The following is a 9,772-nucleotide window of genomic DNA, read 5'->3' as shown; positions in this document are numbered from 1 at the left end:
AACGGGGATTTCGAAGGACGATATAACTGTCCTTGGGTTGAATTCCGCAGTTGTTGCTGCTGCTGCTAGAGATAAAGTTTTGTGAATGAGTTTATAGACGTCCGCGTTGTGGGTTCGGTCCGGTCGGCATCGTTCAGGGAACCGGGGGATGAATTATCAAACAAACACTCCCCCCGTCGAGGAAAAGGTTTATCGTAAAGTTTGCTCCGAGATTTCCCCTTTTAGTGGATTCACTTGTCCCATCTTCTTCGTCCCAACTATTTCGGGACCATATGGAACGCTTGCGATGGTTGCTGTGTGAATGCGGCATGTGAATTGGCAAAGTTAAAAATGATTTAAACGAAACGTTTACATTAAGGCGTACCATTTGCGCTTGATCGCTCACTTTTGCATCGGCATAAATTAGCCTTTTTTGGGGGCCACAACCGGTGGGGCATTACCACATTCGACACCTTCTCGACGCATTTGGTATAGGTGCAGCAACACCTCGCGTGTACAATTGCACCACGGAGCCACATAAGATTGCGGCATTTATGATGTGGTCGCCTCATTCTCATGCTGCAGCTGTTGCTGCTGCTCATGCTCACTATGAAGTGATTGTTATGTTGTGGCGCTTGTGTGGAGGTCAATCCCACATACTCACACCCATTAATGGTGACCGATCACGATAAGTTGCCTGTGGCTGTGCCTGTGTGTTTGCGTATGTGTTTGCGCGAATTTAATAAACCGTTTAATGCGCCACAGACGACCAACCCCCCACTACACAACAGCACGCCTACGGAGGTCATGGATACGGGCGGACGGGGGCCTGGGAAGCGTGCTTGCCTCGCGGTGTATCGTGAAGAAGAAAACCGCGGGCGGATTAATGCTACACCGCGCGTAAAGCGAAGATGAATAATCGATTCCCGTGGTAATTTCATCATGAACTGTCATAAAATTCCAATTGAATTGCGCACTCTCTTCCTGTCTCTCTTAGTCTCTTTGTGCTCTCCGAAACAGAACAAACAGGTGATCCATGGTCGCGTTTTAAGAGGATTTCGGGGTCCTCGTGTTTTCGGAGGCCACGCGCAGAAGGGAGCATTTTCAATCATTAAACGCCAACGCCTCGCGTAGCATCTGCTCACGAGCTCGACGGATGCGCCGCTGCTGCTGCTGTTGCTGATGCTGCTGCTGCTGCCGAGCTATATCGCCGGTTACGATAAGTCCGTCATTATACGATCGTATCGTCGACAATACAAGCGCTGCTAATAAAATTTATAATCGTGAAACGTGTTTCGTCGTGGCCCGGTCAACTCCGGACCGGGCCAAAAGGATTTAAAGGCTGTCGCTGTCTTCCGCCTGCTCGAGAGCATCGCTTGAGCTTGAGCTGTGCGTTTATTATTGCACCTTCACATCCAGCTCGGTTCGTTCGGATTTGATTGGTCGCCGTGGCGTGGCGGTTGGTGCTGGTTGGTGCGGCGGCGAATGGTTAATGGTGGAACGCATCATTCGCAAACTCGTCAGCATATCTGGCGCTGCTGCCGCTGCTGCAAGTCGGAGTCAATGGCGGCTTTCACTCTAGCCACTCTGCTCCGGAACCAACCGGCGCAAAAAAGGAAAAGCTCCAAAAAGAGAACCGAAGAACCATTTGCTTGTTAAGAAGCGATTCGACGGCCCCACGGGGGATGGGAACGAATGGCCAATTGTCCAATCGGATTTCGTGATAATTTACCAAAATATGTTTTAAACTTTTATCCCGAATGTCCACGACCAAGACCACGAAAGGTAGGGGTTAAGTAGGTTAAGCAGCGGTGTGACCATTCGGTCGATTCGATTACATTCCAACGGGCCAAATTCAAACTAAATGATGTTTACCGTAACCCGTGTGCGCGCGTGTATGTATGTGTTTGTTTGTTGTCTCATAAATTGGGCAGTTTATTGGACTGTCTCGCCGGATGTAGCTCAAAAATCGAAACCGAAACCCGTAACGGAACGAGGGAAGCGGTGATTCGATACCGCGCGATTCTAAATGTCCCGTTCCGGGTGCTGTTTGGTTGGTTCATTTGGTAAAATTATCCCGCAGCATTCGCCTCGACAGCCGCAAGTCTCTGTATGATGACGCAGCCCACGGATGGAATCGTATGTGTGTGTGTGTGTGTGCCTAATGAAGCCTGGAATTGAAATGATTTCCTTCCTTCTACGCGCGGCGGCGGCGGTTGCCTTCATTGTTCATTGTTGCCAATCGTATAGAATGCGCAACATAATTCAATTTCATTTCGTGCGCGTCTGTTGACTAAGATGAAGAACAAACAGAAACGAAACGGAATTAATTTCCGCAATCCCCGGCACCACTCAGTGCTCTGGCCTAGTGCTAGTAGGATCGTAAACTTGTCGAAAAGTGAAGAGAAGATTGAACAGGGGAGGAGTACAGCACGAGTGTAGCTAACCAATATCGTCAACATCGTCGCGCGTTGACTACAAAGAACGAACGATCAAATTTGACTACCGGCCCGCTGAAGTGACTCACTGAACGCGTTCTTCGCACAGATAGCTTCTATCTCCTCCTATTCCGGCTTATCGACGACGGTTCTCGGTGACGACACGCCACGAGCTCGAGCTTTACGATGGCTCAAAGTGCGTGTTAAGGGGGGGGATAGGACGATGCATAAATTAATGAAATTCTCGCTGCGTCTCCCGGAACGACTGGCTGATGGAATGAACATAAAACTCCGGTGGCCAGCTTCTCGGTGATGCCCTTCGAGCGGAGTAAATGAAAAATGTTTTTACTCCCCACACCGCACTGGCCAGGACCGGAACCACTCCGGGCAAAAGTAAAAACCAATGTTTCTGTTTTTCTGGAAGCATAGGCCGGACCCATGGCCGTTCGCTGCTGCTCGGTTATGTGGACTCCCTGGTGGGAGCGAGCGAGAAAATCCATCAGCAAAATAAGGTAAACTGTGGCTACCGGCCCCGGGGGGAGAGGGCGATGAATCGAGCCAGCAACAGTGCAACAACCCCTGTCAGATAGGGGGTTGAAGTTCAAAGGTGCACCGCACGCCGGAAGCGGTGGTGGCGGATTGGCTTTTGATTTTGTGAAAAGCTTGACCATGTACCTCGACGGTTGCCAGCCTATTTCATGTTTGACCGAAGGGTCTCCCCTTACGATGCGCCCTCTGTGCCTGTGTGTTTGACAGGCCTCAGAGCAACAGGGAACATACTCTGTGGACCTGCAACCGAAGCATTGAATGCACTCTATGCAGCAAAGGGAGAGAGTATCAGCAGCACAGCAAGGTGGTGGGTTATCAAAAGGCCTAACTGAGGTTACAAGCAACCACAAGGATCACATCCGTTCGCATAAACATGGTGCTGCTCACTCGATGCTCACTTGCACACACACGCACACCCTCGATGCTGATGCTCGATAAACGATCAACTTAATTTTCTCGCTTTCCACACCTGAGGCCACAAGGATTGCACTTCCATTGTGTGTGTGCAAAGAAAAGCTACTGCTGCTGCTGCTGGGTGGTAAAGGATTAAACGTGCTGCATAATTAAACCAGACACTGCCTGTTTGCACTCGTACCATTGCGTACCCAAGGCGTGTGCTTTGTGTGTGTGTGTATATGTGTGTGTGTTCCGTGGAGTGGAAATCAGTTTGCCTCCCGGCAACAGAACAGAGCAATAAGCCTCGAGCGGAAGTGCCGCATTTTGGGTTTAAAGCAGCACCTTCGCAGCGAATATTGACGGCACGTGCTTTAGGTGGCTTTAGCATTCGGCGAGCATAATGATGCCGTGGCGTCGGATAAGGTAGGCCGTCTTGTCGTGGTGAGGTTCGTGCTTCTTTGCCGGGGAACAAATCCCCAAAAATATCTTTTGCGTGTTTAAGTCGGAACAACGGAAGGAAGCTCATCACCAACATCATAATCAGCAGCAGCAGCAGCGAGCGAGCGAGCGAACGAACGAACTTGGCGCTGTTGAAACAATGTTATCTTCATTTCAAAGTCTCTTCGTGTTCGCCGAACACGACCTCGGCCTGGTCTGGTGTGGTTGGAGGCGCTTATCACATCGATAAAACTTTGGTCCGGTCGATAAATGCTTCCGTCCGTCGGTCTGGCCGCCAGGGCCTGGCCAGAGGGGCAGAGTGTCCTTGGAAGCGTTGATCCGTGTGCCGCAATTTGAAATGGATCATTAAACGGATAATTTCCCTCCGCTAGGCGAGTGCTGGGTGAGGTTTTATGTTGTCCGCCCGGTTTTCTTTGTCGTCATTAAGTGTTCTTTGCGATGCGACACGGTTTGCGATGACGATGACGTGGTCGTTGTGCAACCTGTTGCAGTGCCATCTTTGTAGTGGATGCACATGGCTAACACACACACACACACACACACTAACACACAGAACGGGGAACTAGGACAATGGCCACCGTTTGCTCGCTTAATTGGATCATTGTGTCCGTTTCGTTTCGTTTCGTGCCACATGAAAAACACTCCAAAATGCAATAACATAATTCCCTTCGCCGGATCCTATCCGATTCCACTGGTTGCACGAGTCGGATCTTATGTGTATCGGAATCCTACACCCCGAGGGCAATACTTTTCTCCACTTTGCACCGATGATCGAGGCTCAGGTGATGACCGGCCGGCTCGGGTTCCGGCTTTTAACCGGAAAAATGCAATAAGCATGACCTTGCGCTATCGTTCGCCCGGACAGATACCTGGAACCTGGAACCTGCACCGGGGAATCCGGTTCCAGCGTAGCGATGCAACTCTGCGTCCACTGGAGTATTGGAATGCTATCGCCCGTTCGCGTTGGCGCGATATCGGTGCAAAGTGCTCGAAACACAATAATGGAACACATTGGTATCGCAGGCAACCGAGAGAATTGCTGACCAATTTGCACCTTTATTATGTACCGTGTATCAATTGACCGGTGGAAGTTTCCAATGTTTCCTCTTTCCCCTTTTTTGCTGTTGTGTTGTTGAACGCATTCAATGCAGTTCGCGGCTCGGTGTGTGTTAGTGGCAGCATCATGAACTGGCATTCCGCCCCAAGAGTTGTACTTTGAGCGAACAGAGCTGACGACAAAAGGATCTCGCTATTTTGTTGCCAGGCGGAGTCTGGAGTGGCAGCCACACCTTCAAAAATGCAAATGAATACGAACAAATTCCAATGCAAATATACATTCCAGCACAAGGTGCAGTATGCAGTACTGCCCTGTCCGATGATGAAGTTACCCGTGCCCGTGATAATGTATTTCTCACGTTCAGCCCGTCGTCAGTCGTTCAAATTTGTTTGCTTTTCTCGCATTTCTTTTCATCCAGCAAGACTTGCTGTTTGTATTGGCCACCAGCAGCCAGTGCGGTACAGATGCAGCTGCTTGTACTGCTGCTGCTGCAGCAGTGAACATCGCGGAACGAATTTTATTGACAGAGATCCGTCCTCGTCGTCGTCGTACGGTCGAGAGTGTTTGCTTACTTATCTTGCACTGCTGTATAGAATCCTTTTTTACTGTTTGTTGTCGTCTTTTTTCAAGGTTCTTCTACATTGGGTCATATTGCATTCCGTCTCGACGGGGAGTACATTCCAAGAGTGTGAAAGCGAGAAGTGCAAGTCACCTGCTGCTGCTGCTGCAGCATAAAGGAATGCAGCATCCCGCTGATCAAATGGCTCATCAATGTAGATTGAATTCAATGCGCTCAAATGCTGGTCCTCTGCTCAAGGATCCTCTTGTCGAGATCCGCATGCAGAACATCTCTAATTAAATCATTCGGAATTAGTTTCATTAAACGCTTGTTGAGTGTGTCCTGTTGCACCATTTTTGCATCGTTCCCTGATCCCCGAGGATGCGAACGAGGATGTGGCCGCAAACCATGGGCGCCATTTACGGCGCGGCAGTTACCAAATTAACGAGCCACTCGCCATCCCCCATACCTTTGCAGTGTGTGCGCGCGCGCCAGTGAGTGAGCTTACGCTTTGCTTGGCGAAACATTGGCCCGCGTCCCGTGTGAAATGACCAAACGTCATTAAGCAAACGAGGGCACGACGGTGCGAGGAGCTGGACCGACGTTCAACCGACGTTTTCTTCTTCTTTCCTCATCCCTGGAAAGGGAAGTTAAACTTGTTGCCCCGTATTTCAATCAACGCCCCGGTTTTTTGATGATTGAACGGCGTTAAATGCGGCTAAGAATGAGCGCAAACGGGGAAGGTGCTCGACCCCCGAAGCTGTACCGTCTCATCTGTGGCGAAGGGAATGTCTTAATGATCCCGGAGCTGATTGCGTTGGTGATAAATTGTGCTAGTTATGGTGCCAGCCAGCGGGGCTTTGGAACCGTATCGGAGGCTCCATGTGGTTCCCACCATTAAAAACGAGAAAAGAATTGGCTTTCCTCGAGTTCACGTTGGAGATTTGGAGTCTTGTGCTAAAGATTCGGAACGTTATAAGTTGGAGATAATGGCGAAACCGTCGAACCGCCGGGTGGTTCTATCTGACTCTGGCCATCGCCAATTCATTAATAATGAAGCCAATTGCATTAAACCTTCGTTTTCATTAATTTTCTTAATAAAAGCATTTTGCGGAAAAAGAAAAAGTAACCTTTTTCTTCGCTCCCCCCATTCTGCGCCCGAGAGGGGACCATTGTTACGGATTAACTGGTGTTCATTTGATTAAAATGTCGGGCACACCATTTTTGCTGACGTTGTGTCCGGGTATTTATGCCAAAATCCAACCATGAAAAACAACAATTTATTTCCGTCCTGTGTCCGGCATCTCTTTTCAGAGTTCTTTTTTTATGGCGAGTCCCTGCCAGGATCCCTCCCTCCCCCCTTTCCCTCCATCCTGATTACAGATCCGAGATCCCATCCACTGAATGCCACTGATAGGAAACCGCTTGGCAATAACTTCATTAGGTTCCCGGTCCCTGACTGCCTTTCTGTCCGGTCTCAGCGGTGGTCGCGGTGCAGGAGGAGGCGGGGGGGGGGGGGGGGAGGGATAAAAAATGCCTCATCTAATTAAAATGAAAACCCCAAACCCCCACTTCCACTCCCCGCTATTATGCAGTCAGCCAGCGTCAACCTGCCAGCGCCAGGAATGCGATGGAATAACGTCCTAATCCTGCTGGGGATGCTCTTTAAGCTCGTTCGAAAAGCCACAAAACCACCACCACCGCCAACGCGCTCACACACACACACACACACACACAATTTCGGGTGGGCCCCCCCATGGAAGTAATAAAAACAAACAAAATCGATACAAAATGCGACCAACGAAGCCATACAAGCAGCGGGAAAGGGAGGAAGGGGGGCTCTTTAAACTTTACCCGAGTGAGAATTTTCGGTTTCCCGGTTTGTTGGTGCGTCAACGCACCAGGGGATAGGGACCTCGAGTGGTCGAAGAAAAAGAGAATTTATCAATAATTGGGTTACCGAGTGGTCTCGGGCTGTCCACTTGCGCCTATTTTCCACTCGGTGGAAAAAATCAACTCCGGGTTCTATTATTACGAAAGTTTCATCTCGAAAAGTACACTTTCCGTGTTGTCCATTTTCCCTGCCACGTGCACGGTTGGGATCGGGTCCGCGCGTTTTCCAATGGCTTCACCATCGCTTCACATTTAAAGTTCAAAGATGAACCACAAGAGCTGTGAAGGTAGCTGTATTCATAACTCGGGAGCCTCCAGAAGAGAGGTCGTTGGAGTGTGAATGTTACGAATTTTGCTCAAAAACTTCTCGACCACCAACGCCAGGGTGTACAAGAGAAGTGCTTTGTAAACGAACAAATACAGTGAAGGATGGGGAGGGGACGAGGGGAATGTTGTTAGATGAGTTGGCGGGCGATTCATTCACGATACCGGGGCTACTGGCAAAGGCACCTCCGGGTACTTGGCATAGAAGCGGGTTGATTGTTACAAAAGTTCAAGTGTCGATCTACGGCTTGGGATCGCTTTCCGGAAGTAATAAGCATAGAGATTATGTTTAAAAATTCAATTTATCCACCCTCTATGTCGCTCCTCCCGGCCTCCGGGAGGGAGGATTGTAGCAAGTAAGTAACACTACGGCTTGAGGCCACTTCAAGTGCCTTTATGTTGCATAGAGACGAAGGCTTTAAAGTCAGTGCTCACCGGTCGTCGCGCGTGGTGCTGAGAGGTTGAGAGGAAGTTTTTTAATGCTACATCAAAAAGTTTCGAGCCCAAGTGCCAAGATTGGGGTGTCGCTGGGTGCTGTAAGAGAGGGAGGAAGGTCGAAAACGGAACCCGCAAATTAGTGTGTCCGGAGCGGTCGCTTCTTTTGCTCGTTTTTGTTTATTGTAGGTCAAGGATTTGGTTTCTTCATTTATGCTGAGAGATTCAGCAAATTTTTTTCCGTCTTCTTTCTTATCGAAACATGACAAGTAACCGCCAGTAAATCACGAAAGTTAACTCGTACAACATATCATACTGCATGCGGTTGAAAGTTGTCGTTTTTGGATGGAAGTTGATAAGAAAGTTAGCCACCGAGACCACTGCTTGTGGCCGGTGAGGGCTGCTTGGTTTAATCAAATAAAATAAAAGAGTAAATTGCTTGCTGTGCATGGTTTGCTAACAGTTGCTGATGAGTACGAGATGAGCAACTCTCAGCAGCAGAAGAAACAACACCACCACCACCACCAACAGCAGCAGACCCGTTAGCACGAACAGTAATTAGAAACTATTCAATCGGTGATACAAACCTGTAATTGATCGTTTATGAAACTGTAATTAAACTTTATCCTTTTTCTTCTTCACTGTTCTGCTGGTCGGTTGCTGTGGGCCCCGAGGCGACCAACACAAGAACCGACTAAGTGCCAGTGGAAGCAAAGTTTCTGGCGTTCAAGATTATGATTTCCCCTCTCGGCAACATCTCGTCTCGATGGGGACACTGTCATCGGTCGCTGGTGCCCTAGGCGCCTCGGCAGGGCTTGCTGGCGAGCAGTTAGTAGTAGTCGATGGTGGAACGGCTGGTAATGAGGTTTTGAGAAACTAGTTGACGAACTATAATCGCCGCCCGGAGCCGACGGAGAGGAGAGGATGAGCAGCAGCTTCCTTCCGATCGCCGGTGTCATCGCAATTCCGAAACTTGGCCGTCCATAATAACGATTAAGGCCTACGGTGGTACCCAAGGCACCATTAGCAACAAATTGCTTACCACAGGCACTGTCTCTCTCTTTCTCTCTGTGTTTATGATCTCTACGCCAGAGACGTCAGCAGCTGGAAGCTGGATTATCGGAATCAAATTAGCGTAGATCATGAGACTAATCTGGTGCCAACAATTGACTCTTTTGTACGGGCGCCAACAATCGGAACGATAATTGAATAAGGAAAACCTTTTAGAAACACTAAACCAAATTCCCCGTGCCAAAACAGTGCAATCTGTTTCACTGTTGGGGTCTGCGCTGGTCCCAGGTTCCCTCGTAGTTAAATCACCAAACGATGAGCTTGAAAGAAAGTGCTTGAAGTTAATCATCATTTGATTGTGCTGCAGGAACTGCACTGAGATTTAGCAGCTTGCTTGCGTTCTCCGCCGCCGGGGGTTACACCAAGTATCCATTACCTCACCTCGCCCTTCACGAGAGTTCTGTTTAACCGTGCAAACGGTGCAAAGCAGGACCAAATGTCCCAAGCCAACGGACAACAAAAAAAATCGCCATTCGTCACCACAGATCCAGATCCGTTTCGTTCTGTGCCCGCGTGCGCTTGACGCGAGCTCTCGCTTACAACAAGGAACCCATTTCAAAGCCCGCCGGGGGGGTGGGGAGACTGGAATGGAAATAAATTTTTATGACCTCT

Source organism: Anopheles darlingi, chromosome 2 (assembly GCF_943734745.1).
Source record: "Anopheles darlingi chromosome 2, idAnoDarlMG_H_01, whole genome shotgun sequence".
Lineage (NCBI taxonomy): Eukaryota > Metazoa > Arthropoda > Insecta > Diptera > Culicidae > Anopheles > Anopheles darlingi.
Note: the sequence above shows the minus strand (reverse complement) of the source record.